This window comes from Macrotis lagotis, chromosome 1, assembly GCF_037893015.1.
Source record: "Macrotis lagotis isolate mMagLag1 chromosome 1, bilby.v1.9.chrom.fasta, whole genome shotgun sequence".
Classification (NCBI taxonomy): domain Eukaryota; kingdom Metazoa; phylum Chordata; class Mammalia; order Peramelemorphia; family Peramelidae; genus Macrotis; species Macrotis lagotis.
The window spans coordinates 815,400,947-815,414,282 of record NC_133658.1 but is presented as its reverse complement, the minus strand read 5'-3'; the positions used below and the strand labels follow the sequence as shown (position 1 = coordinate 815,414,282).

Here is a 13,336-nt window from a genome sequence, read left to right as displayed (position 1 = left end):
TGCATCCCCCAGCTGACCGGATCTACTCATTTTTTAAAATGAAGTTATTCAGTTTCCAATTAGTTTTGGTTCTATATCTCCCTGGTGCAATATCATATGATTTTTATTGCATTATGATCTAAGTAAGATTTATTTATTACTTCTGTCTTTCTGTAATTGATTATTAGCTTTTTAATGACCTAGTACATAATTTTTGTGTATGTGCCATACACTGCAGGAAAAAAGGTATTTTCCTTTCTATCCCCATTCAATTCCCTCCATAAGTACATCATATCTAGTTTTTCTAACAATCTATTTACCTCCTTAACTTCCGTCTTGTTTATTGTATGATTCAATTTATTTAAATCTAAGAGGGGGAGGTTGAGGTCTCCCACTAGTAGAATTTTGCTATGTCTTCCTGTAGTTCTTTCAGCTTCTCCTCTAAGAATTTGGATGCTATCACATTGGGTACATACATATTCAGTATTAAAATCACTTTAATGTCTATGGTACCTTTTAGGAGGATATAATTTCCTTCCTTATCTCTTTTAACACTCTTCTATTTTTGCAGCTGCTTTGCCTGAGATAAAAATTGCTTCCCTTGCTTTTTTAACTTCAGCTGAAGCAAAATAAATTTTGCTGCAACCTTTTACCTTTCCTCTGTCTCTCTGCTTCAAATGTGTTTCTTGTAAGCAGCAATATTGTAGGATTCTGGTTTTTAATTCACTCTGCTATTTGCTTACATTCTAAGGGAGAGTTCATCCCATTCACATTCAAAGTTATAATTACTAACTCTTTATTGCCATCCATATTATCCTGTTTGTATTTTTCCCTTTCCCCCCCTTCATCCTCATTCCCCAGTATTTTATTTTGGAATACCATCACCTTCAGTGTGTTTGCCCTCCTCTTTCTTTCCCCTTTCCCTTTTCCCCCTTTTTCCTTCCCTTCCTTTTGTTAGTTCCACTTTTTATTCCCCTCCTTGTCTCTAACCCCCCTACCCTTTTACCCTTTTAATACTTAAAGGTCAGATTTTTTTTGTAAAGTTGATTGTGTGTGTAAGTTAACTTTAAGCCAAGTCTGATGAAAGGAAGATTCAGACTTTTCCTCATCTTCTCCCTTCTTCCCCTCTATTACAATAGGTCTTTTTTACTTCTTAATGTAATGAGATTTGTCCCATTAATCTCTTTCATCCTCCTGTATCCTCCCCCCCCTTTAAGGAGGAAGTGTTTTTAAATCATTCTGAGTTATAGAAAATCTTGAGTATTCATCACTTCTATTAAGTATAGTCTCCCTAATAGAGTTACAATTCTTGAGAGTTATTAGAGTCTTTCTCCCAAGTAGAGCTATAGCCCATTTCATCCCATTGGATAGCAGGCTCATCGATACGTCATGAATGTCCATCATTTCTGGCTATGTATATTCTCTCTATCAGAGCTACAGTTTTCAAGAGTTATTAGAATCTTTTTCCAATCCGGTATTTAGCCAGTTTCATCTTATTGGATAACAGTTTTTTTCTTTACCCCCCCCCCCCTTTTTTAACCTTTTCACGTGTATCTTTAACCTCCTGTTTGATCTCCAAATTTTCTATTTAGCTCTGGTCTTTTCATAAGGAAATTTTTAAATTCTTCCATTCAGTTAAATGGTCCTCTTTTCCCCTAAAGAGAAGGCCCAACTTTGCTGGATACATTCTTGGCTGCATTCCAAGCTCCCTTGCTCTTTGGGATATGTCGTTCCAGGCCCTTCAATCCCTTAATGTTGATGCAGCTAGGTCCTGTGTAATCCTTACCGTGGCTCCTTAGTATTTGAATTGTTTCTTTCTGGCTGCTTGCAGGCTTTTCTCTTTTATCTGATAGTTCTGGAATTTGGCCACAACATGCCTTGGTGTTTTCATTTTAGGATCTTTCCAGCGGGGATCAATGTATTCTTTCAAAAACTATTTTTGCCTTCAGGTTCCATGATATCAGGGCAGTTTCCCATAACTAAGTCCTGTAACATTAAGTCCAGGCTTTTTTTCCCTTTTTAATTTATTCAGGAAGAAATTCTCAGGTTGTCCCTTTTCAATCTATTCTCAAGGTCAGTGGTTTTGCTGATGAGGTATTTTACATTTTCTTTTATTTTTTCAATGTTTTGGTTTTGTTTAAAAGACTTTTGCTATCTCATGAAGTCATTAGTTTCAACAGACTCCTTTCTTCTTTTATAGTGAAGAAATTTCTTCATTTACCCTTTGCAACTCCTTTTCCAATTGGTCAGTTTTATTTTTGAAAGTATTTTCCATTTGATCACTTGAGGTTTTGAGAGAATTATTTTCTTTTTGCATTCGTCCACTTGTATTTTCCAGTGATTTGTTTTCTTGTTGGAAGGTGTTAATTATCTCTCTCAAATTTTCCAATTGATTTTTTAACCCTTTCCTGATTTCTTCAAGGAATTCTTTCTGTGCTGGAGGCCAGATCTTATTCTCTTCCGAGTTTCTAGGTCTCTCTTAGGGTATTTACCTTCAAGGAATTTTTCCCTTTCTTATGGTCTTCCTTCCTTCTATCAAGACCTTGTTTTGGGGAGGGGCTGGTTTGGTGTTGGGATCTCTAGAAGCTTTACTCACTGAGTGGAATTTCTCCAGCTGACCAGTAGGGGGTGCTGGTTGCTTTCTCTGGAGTGTCTGTGGCCTTGAGTGAAGCCCTCTTCCTTGGCCTGTGGTGAATGGTTAAAGCTGTTAAATACCTTTGTCTTTGATTAGTGGCAGGCTATATCCTGGGGTGAGGGGATCACTCTCCTATTGTCAGCCAATGTGGTTCTGCTGCTCACACACCTGAGCCAGGGGCAGAAGTAGTCTGTAACTGTTCTGGGAAGAGGCTTCAGCTGAATTGGAGGTGTGCCCTTTGGGTTCCTCCTGACCAGAGGAGCCCAGGGATCTATGTCTGCAGCTGTCCTGCACCAGAACTCTCCCTCCAGCCCTGCTGGTGAGCTCCAGATGGTCAGTGCCACCACCAATGCTTCTGTTCTCTAGTTGACCTAAGCCCCTGTGGTCGACTAGGCTCTAGGCCTGCTGCTGATCAAGGCATTCCAGTTCACAGGCCCTTAGGCTCCAGCTGTAGCCCCACCACTAATCAGGCAAATCCCTGGCTAAGCCAAGCTCCCAAGCTCTCACCAATCATCCTGTACTCCTGGCAGAGTCTGCCCTCTGCACCTGGACTCATGCACAATCTCAAAAGGCAAATCCTGAGGTAGATGTTCTTCTCCTTGCTTTTCTTTCTGGGTTTTGTCTATCAAATTTCTGTTAAGAGATTTGTTTCATATTATCTATGAGGGAAGATGAGGAGACTTTAGAACTGTGTCTGTCTTCTCTCTGCCATCTTGGCTAGAAATCTTAAGATAAGTTTATTAACTGTGTGTGTGTGTGTGTGTGTGTGTGTGTGTGAGAGTTAACTTTAAGCCAAGTCTGAGGGGAAGATTCAGGTGTTTCTCATCTTCTCCCTTCTTCCCCACTATTATAGTAGGTCTTTTGTGCCTCTTAATATAATGAAATTTACCCCATTAAATCTCCTCCATCCTCCCATCTCTTTACTGTCCCCCTTTTACAGGAGGTGTTGTTTTTAAATCATTCTATCTGAGTCATGAGTGTCCATTACTTCTGGCTAAATATATTCTCTCTCTAATAGAGTTACAGTTCTTGAGAGTTATTGGAGTCTTTTCCCCAGGTGGGTATCTAATCATTTTCATCTTATTAGATATCATCTTTTCTTTATTCCCCTTTATTTAACCTTTTCACGTGTCTCTTGAACCTCCTGTTTGATGTCCAAATTTTCTATTTAGCTCTGGTATTTTCATCAGGAAATGTTGGAAGTCTCTTATTTCTTTAAATGTCCTTCATTTCCCCTGGAAAAGAAGGCTTAGCTTTGCAGGATTTTGGATTCTTGGCTGCATTCCAAGCTCTCTTGCTTTTCAAGCCCATTCCAAGCCCTTTGATCTTTCAATGTTGATATAGTCAGGTCCTGTGTAATCTTTACTGTGGCTCCTTGATATTTAAATTGTTTCTTTCTGGCTGCTTCCAGAATTTTCTCTTTTATCTGATAGTTCTGGTATTTGGCCACAACATTCCTTGGTGTTTTCATTTTAGGATCTCTTTCCAGTGGGGATCAATGTATTCTTTCAATAACTATTTTTCCCTCTGATTCCATGATATCAGGGCAATTTTTCATCACTAAATATGAAGTCCAGGCTTATTTTCTCTCAGGATTTTCAGGAAGTCCTTTAATTCTCACGTTGTCCCTTCTCAGTCTAATCTCTAGGTCAGTGATTTTGTTGATCAGGTATTTTACACTTCTATTTTTTCTATCCTTTGGTTTTGTTTAACAGAATCTTGTTGATCATGAAGTCAATAGAGAATAATTTTCTTCATTTACCTTTTGCAGCTCCTTTTCCCAATTGGTCAGTTCTATTTTTGAAAGAGTTTTCCTTATTACCAAGTATAGTTTTAAGAAAATTATTTTCTTTTTGCTTTTGCCTACTTGAGGATCTGAGAGAATTATTCTTATTTTATATTTGTTCACTTGTATTTTCCAAGGATTTGTTTTCTTGTTGTGCGATGTTAATTTTCTATTGTAACATGTTGATTTTCTCTTGAATTTCTTTTCCCAGTTGTTCCAATTGATTTTTAAACTCCTTCCTGATTTCTTCAAGGAAGTCTTTCTGGGCTGGAGAGCAATTCATATTCTCCTCAGAAGTGCTAGATCTCTCTGGGATAGAATCTGTCACTTCTAAGTATTTCTCCATGGGTTCCCCTTTTGCTGTCATTTCTTCATCTTTCTAGGATCTTGTGTTGGGGGGGGAGAGGCTGGCTCTCAGAGATTTGCTTTTGAAAACTGTTGAGGCATTGTTCACTTGGCTTAGTAATTCCAAGGGCTGGCCAGTAGAAAATGATGGTTGATTTCTCTGGAGGTCCTCAGCAGCAGTGTCAGAATTGACTCTGAACAATGGACTAGCTCCTGGAAGAGGGAGTTAATCTCCCTTTTAGCTGAGTGATCTCTGTTGCCCACACCTGAGTCTGAGGGGGGAGGGGCATTTACTATTTGTTCTGGAAAGAGGGATCTGCAAAAAGGATGGACTTCAGGTCCCTTGCCCAGCTGGTCATTTTCCAGATTTGCTATGAAACTTTCCGTGCTGGAATTCACCCTTCCGTTAACTGGGACTCATCAGAATTTTTCAACCCCTGGCTAAAGATTCCATGACTACAGTTGTCCTCAGACCTGTCACTCAGACCTGTCTTCAGACCTGCCTCTATGGCTAAGGATGGTCCTCTGGTTCCCCCCAGCTGCTGACCCTGCTCTGACCCTCTGGTCTCCACTCCTGGTACAACCAGGGACCCCTGAGACAAATCTTGTTGGTAGGTATTCTCCTAGGTTCCCTTCTCTGGGTTTTGTCAATTGAATTTCTGTTAGAGGGGTTTCTTTCATGTTATTTTTGAGGGGGAGCCAGGAGCACATAGCACAGTACCTGTCTTCTCTCTGCTGTCTTCACCAGCAGTTCCCAGGGTTTTTCTTAATCTAAATTGGTGTGAGTCAACATGGTGAACATGGTTTTAGATTTCTTAAGTAGACTTTCAAAACTTTGGATGCTGCTATCAAATACGTTATTGAAGAATTCCAGTGAACTGACCCTGGTTTCCTGAAGGCCTCTTTCCTCTACCCACCCAGGACCTGCCTTCCTCTGTGCCTTAATGCACGTTAATTTACTGACTGTTATATGGGCTCACCCTGGGGAATTGGTCAACATGTAATGAATCAGATCTTTTCCACAGAAATTCAGGAGGGACCTTTATGAAATTTGGAGAGGCAGCAAGATATTGAATGAAAATGGTATTTAGAAATTAAAGAACCTGGACTGGGAGTTCAGCATACTAGCTTCAGCTATTTACTTATTTACTTTCTTTGTGTCCTATGGCAAATCATTTACCACTTTAAGTCTCGGTTCTCTCAACTGTAAAAGAGGGATTGTATCATTTGCAACCTACTGTACACAGTTTTATGAGGATATAGTTTTAAAGATATATGAGCTATCATATTAGAAACATGAATTATGCAAACCCCAGGGAAAAGAAGAAAAAGAAAAACAATTCCTGAACCCAAAGAAGCCTTTATTCTAAGACAGGGTCAGGAAACATCTGGTCACAGGCTGTATAAGACTGGTAAAACTGGTACTGCCATGGCAACCAAAAGCAGGACTCAAAATATAATTCGGGAACTTTTTAGTGATGAATTCATTAAATGTTTGACCAAATAGAACAGTGGACTGTTTTAAATATGCAAATAGAATTTGGCACGTGAAAGATTTCACAAACCTGTTCTATGAGATGTAATAGCATATATAAATCTGAATATGAAAGAAAAATACCATAATAAATGGAAAGTGACTTTAGAGGTGAATGTCATTAGTATCTGGGCAGATCAGGAACAGCTTCCTTAGTAGAATATATACTTGAAGTAAATCTTCAACAAATGCAGAGAGTTTAAGGGTATAAGGGTTTAAGAGGGCATTCTGTAAGACAGTACAAAGGAATGATGTGGGTGGATAGAGTATTCTGTACATACAGTTTCATTAACAGAATTTGAAAATGATGAAACTTCATTTGTCTTTTAAAATAAAATAGCTCCAATTATTTTAAAAGCATTTTCTAATTCTAAGTTATTCTTTTTACTGCAAGTCTTCCATTAGGACAAATTGAGTTGAGTTTAATTTTGAGAAGTCCACAATGTCCTTTTCCTGTGCTCTTTTCCTGCCTTATAGAAACCATGCGTGACAAGAACTTTGTGTACTGAGTATTTATGAATAGGGATGAATCGCCTTCATATTATAGAACTTTGAGCAGCAAAAGTCTTCCCTGTCAAAATGGTAAGAAAAATGAGGGATTGTGGGTTGTCACTCTGGGTCCATAAGCCTTAAGGATTTAGTTCTAGAGATATTAATTATGCTTTTCCCAAATATTATATGGGTAAAGGAGATTCTTTCCTGTATATGTGAAATTTTAATTTTAGAGTTACCCAAGCACATAATTCCCCTTGTTCAGATCCTGTGTGGGAAGTGTTTGAACCTGTAACCTTGCAGCAACTTGAGAAGACACTATAGTTTATTTTTCATCTCAGGAGAAATACAGACATGCTTTGCTTCATTGCCACAAATGTTTATTAATTTCCAGCAAACACCAATTGGTATTGGAGAAGAAAAAAGAGGTGAAATGAGATTAACCCTCCAGTATGTCCCAGAGCCTATCAGGTATTTTTGCTGAATGCTACTTTATTTTTCCAATTACATACAAAGTTAGTTTTCAACATTCTTTGTGTAAGTTTTTGAGTTCCACATTTATCTACTACACTGTCTTCTCTCCTTTGTAACCATGACAGCTAGTTATCTGATATAGGTTATATATGCATAGTCAGGCAGCATGAGAATGCATTGTGATAGTACTAGCCATGTTGTGAAAGAAGAAACAGAATTAAAGGGAACAAACCCATCAGATGGGAAAAAATGAAAACATTTTAAAATGTGAAAATAATGTGCTTTGATCTAACATTCATACTTCATAGTTCTTTTCTGATTGTAGAGGGTATTTTCCATCATAAGGCTTTAGAATTGTCCTTTCACTGAATTGCTGAGATGTGCTTAGTCAAGGAAATAATTTTGTCCATCATGGTTCTCTTAGTTGGGGGCTCACCCCTGCCAAATTTCTACTGTTTTGGGTGTAGCCAATGGAGACTTCTAATATCATCTTCCAAAGTTAGAGCCACAACACAGGAATCTAATTCATTGTTGAGGATAATGCTACACTTAGCTTTGATGTAATGATACTGTCATTATATGCAATGAACATTTCTACTTCATCCTTAGAGCATATTGGGGATGTTTTATTTCTTGGATGTGAACCTGTTATCAAAGGTCATTTATAAAACAGAAAACAAAAAGAGTATGTTCTCTTTTCTTTGTGACCAAAAGAAGAAATAATATGAGTTTCTTATTCACATTTAAGCACCTGCTATATATATTAAAGCATTGGAGTCCGAATGAATGGAAATGCTTGATCCTTTTAGTAAGATTCTAGGGAAGGGAGTTTGACTAAAATGACAGGTTTGAACTAGATAATCTCTAAGGTCCCTCGACAGTTACATAGGTCAGTTGGTCATACTTACAGCTTTCCTCACATTTATGCCAATTCAATTTCACTTTGTTCCAATTTGAAGCATTATCTAAAAATTCACTTTTGTTTAGATCCTAATTGTTATATCTGAGATGTTCTCTAGAATCACAGCAAGCACAGATTCTCTTAAACTGAACCTTAGAAATGATTTCATCCAACCTATAGCTACCTGAAAAAAAAATTCTGGTTTCAATCAATAGTCTTGCACAGGAAGTGGCTTCTCAGTTATTTCTAGTGAAATAACAGTGAAATGACTTCCCTCTTTTCTACCCCTTACAAAGGCAACTTGGTCATTCTTGTCATCTTAAATTTTCTTATCCTCATGCTGCTCTCTGGGTCTAAAAAATAGAACCCTACTTTGATTTGAAGTTACCGTTTGTCCAAGCGTGGTTGATCAGACCAATGTGATCTCATAATGCTCTTCTACAGGTTGGTTATAAATAGTCCTTGTGATCATTTGGGATGGGTTATCTGAATTTGCATGTCCCTTTTTTCTTTTAAGCCATTTCAGTTTTACTTTGCTCATAGAGGACAGGAAATTCTCTGATGAGGGCCTCCCATGCCGCACAGTCACAGCCACAGTTCTTAATTGAGATCGTCAGAGCTGCTTTAATCAGTTTTTCTGACTTCTGTGTGAGCATTTTACCTGTGTGAGTTCTCCATAAAATAGTCTTTGTGACAAGCATACATTTGGCATTTGAACAAGGTGGCCAATCTCTCTGAGTTACACTCTCTGCATTTTGATTGCTTGCTAGTTTAGCTCAAGAAAGGACATCAGTATCCAGGTTCTTATCCTCCCAGGTGATCTTCAGACTCTTCATAAGACAATTCAAATAAACTCAGTTTCTTGAATTTAGGTTTCATGCATCAAGGAGATCAACACTGCAGCTCTGTAGACTTCAGTTTGGTAGTTTGTCTAATACTTCTGTTGTTTGATATGTTCCTTCAGAACCTCCCAAACACAGAGATAACTCTGCTTAACGTGTGTCACAACTTCATCATCAATGTGTTCATCCCTGGAAACTAACCTGTGAAGTTGTACACATTGATGATGAGGTTGATACAGGCCTACATGTATTTGAAGAGGACTTCCTATCCCTCTTCAAGTCTTCTCTTATGCAGAGTAAATTCTTATTTTTCTCTAGAAATTCTCATATCATATCATATTAACTTAAGTCTCTTCATCCTTCCCTCTAGATCTGCTTTGAATTTAAGAGTGACCATTATTCCCTGGGATACCCTGAATCATTGGACAAATTACATTTAGAGTACCCCCATTTAAGTTGATGTTTATGAACTGTTAATAGACTGTGTGATTCTTAGTAACATCCCTGACTCCACCTACTAACCATTCATGAACCATTTAGGGCTTTGAGATGATTGCCCAAGAGGTCTGTGCTAAATATTCTTTAACAACCCCTTCAGTGAAGAATTGTAAAATATGAGTAATTATTAAGTTATTCTTGGCATTGACAGTATATTTTCATATATTCTTAAAGTTGTGAATTCTGAGATAGAGGACTGTAGACCTTTTGAATTAAATATATATATTCTGCCTGTGAACCAGAATTATCAGAATAAGTATAGACAGGCAGATATTTTTGAGAATTACCTTTCTCCCATTTGACTGTTGTAGGTAAAAAACTTGAAGAAGTACATAGCTGGTTGATAGAATGCATTGTGCTACCTTGCCTCCAGGGAAAACATCTGAATTCTTTTGTCAAATGGTAACATAATTTTCAAGGCTACTTTTCTCTTGGGGTTTTTATTGTACAGCTTTTGGGAGCTATCTCTATTTTTCTACATGATGATCTTAAATCTCCTAAACCATAGTTTAAACAAATTTACTTTTCAGGAGTAGCACAGTATGTACAAACATGACTCTGGTCAACACTAAAGTTTGCAAAAGAGAAGGTAATTTTGCAAATTATTTTCACTAAGTACTGTATGGAAATAGAGTGAACTTTTTACCAATTTTGCTGATGATCTTTCTTGTGGCATATGTGTGAACATTGTCCCCTTAGCATCCTCATAGAACTCCAATTCTATCAACCCTGACAGTGTATATACTTAGGGAAAATTGATACATTTTGCTATTATTTTAAGTTAAATATAATGGAACTATGGAGTGGGGAATAGGGGCAGTTATGTAACCCATTCAAAGCTGTCATTCTGCCACTCTAAGTTTGTATTTGTTTGCACCTTGCCTGGAGTCTAGTTAGCATTTAATAAAAGCTTAGTGATTAATTTTTGTAAATCATTGATTCCCTCTTCTTTGATGGATAGAAGAATTAACATTATTTTTCTCTCTTTAAAAAAGGTTATAATTTCCTCTTATCTAACTCTCCCCAGTCTTCTATGTCTATATTGAGTTACAGAACTGTATTGTGAATAGAAAGAGTACAATACAGTGAGGGGCTCATGAAATGTGACCTGACCATATTCTTTTTCTTTGAAGCATCTTCCTGCCTGATGGGAAAAGTGGTCAAAATACAAAGATTTTAGGAGGAAAAATACACCAGTTCTTTCTTCAGCCATACATTTATCTGTGTTTGTTTTAGACCAGATTAGTTAAATGAAGCCTGTGCAGATTTAACAGTCTGGGACCACTACAGATTAAGAAATAAATTTTGGGAGAACTCAGGTTGGGCTTTTGAAGTGGTATGGCTTCTTACATTTCATAATTTAACATAAATCAGAACCTCCAGTGAGTTCATGATTTAACAAAATTCATTTTTATTTTATGTTCAGTTTTTATTTTTTAAAACAATTCTAAATGAAATTTCATCTATTTCCCTCCACCTCCCTCTGTTCCACTGAGAAAGCAAAAAACATAAAATCTCCATTACAAATATATATAGTCATGCAAACCAAATTCCCAGATTGGTCATGTCAAATTATAAATAAATGCGTGTGTGTGTGTGTGTGTGTGTGTGTGTGTGTATGTGTATGTGTGAGTATATCATTCTATACTTTGAGTCAATCATTTCTCATGCAGGAGATGAATGATCTATTTTCTCATGAGTCCTCAAAATATAGGATTGGTCATTGTGTTTTGGGGAGTTCTTTATTTTCTTTTTGATATTATTGTTGTTATTTAAATTATTGTCCTTATTATTAATAACACTTTGCATCAGTTTATATGAATTTCCCAAGTTTGTCTGAAACTATACCCTTCATTATTTCTTGTGGTAAAATGGCATTCCATCCTCTTTCTCTCTCTTCCTCTCTCTCTGTATAACTCTCTATCTATCTGTCTATATATATATATATATGTATATATGTATACATATATATATGTATATATCTTAAAATTTCCTCAGTTCATGAGCAGACCCTTAATTGCCATTTTTTTCCAACACAAAAATAGGTGCTTTAAATTTTGTACATATGGGCTCTTTTCTGCTTTCTGTGATCTCTTTAGGGAATATTGCTAAAAGTGCCATAATTGGGATCAAAGGGGATGCATAGTTTAATAGCTTTTTAAAAATAATTCCAAATTGCTTTTCAGAATAACCAAATAAGTTTACCTTCCACCAAGGGTGTATTAATTGTACCCATTTTCCTATAGCCCTTTAGATTTTTATCATTTTTCCTTTTCATCAACTTTGCCAATCTGGGTATGATGTGGTACCTCAGAATATTTTCTATTGCAATTTTCCAGTTACTAATGATTTAAATTGAAGGTGTCAAACTCATTTGGCTCCATATAACTCTAAATTGAAGCTTGTGCCAGTTTAAAAATGTAAATGCAAAAAGTTTAACAATATAAATAAATACCCAGTACAACATGTTAATGTGTGGTTTTTCTAAGTCAATATAGAGCTGCAGGGATCTGCCTCTATTTGAGTTTAAAATCACAAGTATAAAAGAATTTTTTTTAAAAACTAGCTAATTGGTAGTTTTGATTTCTTGCTCTAAGAATTGCCTGTTCAGGTCCACTGGTCATTTAAAATTGGGGGATTAGTCTTATTGGGATTTTTTTTTTGCAGGGTAATGGGGTTAAATGACCTGCCCAAGGATAGACAACTACGTAATTATTAAGTGTCTGAATCTGGATTTGAACAAAGATCCTCTTGACTCCAGGACTGATGCTCTATTTGCTGTGCCAACTAGCTGCCCACACCATAGAATTTTTACCATTATCCCTAGAATAGAAAGAAATGAGATCAAGCTTTGTTCATCACAAGAGAAATTTTTGTGTATATATCTCTTTTTCTAACTTTCCTTTCATTCTTTTCTTTCTTTTCCTTCATTTTCTTTTCTTCTATTCTTTTTTTCTTTCCTTCTTTTCATTTCCTTCATCCCTCCCTCCATATATATATATATATATATATATATGTATATATATATATATATATATATGTATATACATATATATATATGCGTGTATGTTTTGTGGTTACATATGTATCCATACAGATACATACATAGAGAAATTAAGATGTTAGAGATCATCTAATTTTATCCCCTCATTTTACAGATGAGAAAAAATGAAATTTAGAGAGGTTCAGTATTATGAATTTAGCAAAACTAAAATCTGAACCAAGTCCTCTCTGAATTCAGTACTCATATAGCTGTTTTATTTATGTGGAATTTTGGATACAAATTTAAGTACAAAATTCTTGGATAAATAAAATCTCTCTTTTTCTCACCATCACCATCTTCATAGAAAGAATATGAAGAAACTGGTGTGTCTGTCATCTTGGTTTTGGTTGAGCTCCTCTTGCTAAAGTAGAAAAGCTGTTGGAAACAGGTGTAGGATTATGCAAATAAAGTAGTGACCTGCATGGACTACATGCAAGGTAGAGAGGAGAGTGTGGAAACATTGAATATAATGAATGTCAGGTTTTTCCTATTTAATTTTTGAAAAATCTTAAATATTTAACAGCCTAAAATTGCTATAAAGATTGCCTTTTTTGGGAAGGGAAGGAAAAAGATACTAGGGAATTGTAGATGATGTAAACAATAGCAATGATATTTTTTGTAAAGATTCTGACATTAACTTTGCCTTCCTGTGACTTCCTCATGATTTGTGCCACAGATTTCCACCCTGATGAGGGGGGGAATGAGAGTTCATTATATGGGTTTAACACATATTTGCATTTTAGTTCAATGTAATAGGAATTCATATATCTACCTAGTAAAATGTAATATCTTTTGTGAGTCTTTTTG

General features: G+C 36.4%; 1 long non-coding RNA gene across 2 annotated transcripts in view; it reads left to right on the top strand.

Moving 5' to 3' along the window:
• Positions 1-13,336, top strand: part of LOC141488751 (uncharacterized) — a 76,724-nt gene that overhangs the window by 28,167 nt on the left and 35,221 nt on the right. For both annotated transcript variants that reach the window (XR_012468779.1, XR_012468778.1), the window contains 2 exons: positions 6,757-6,861; positions 7,166-7,242. This is a non-coding gene — a long non-coding RNA (uncharacterized LOC141488751). The remainder of the gene's footprint in view (positions 1-6,756; positions 6,862-7,165; positions 7,243-13,336) is intronic.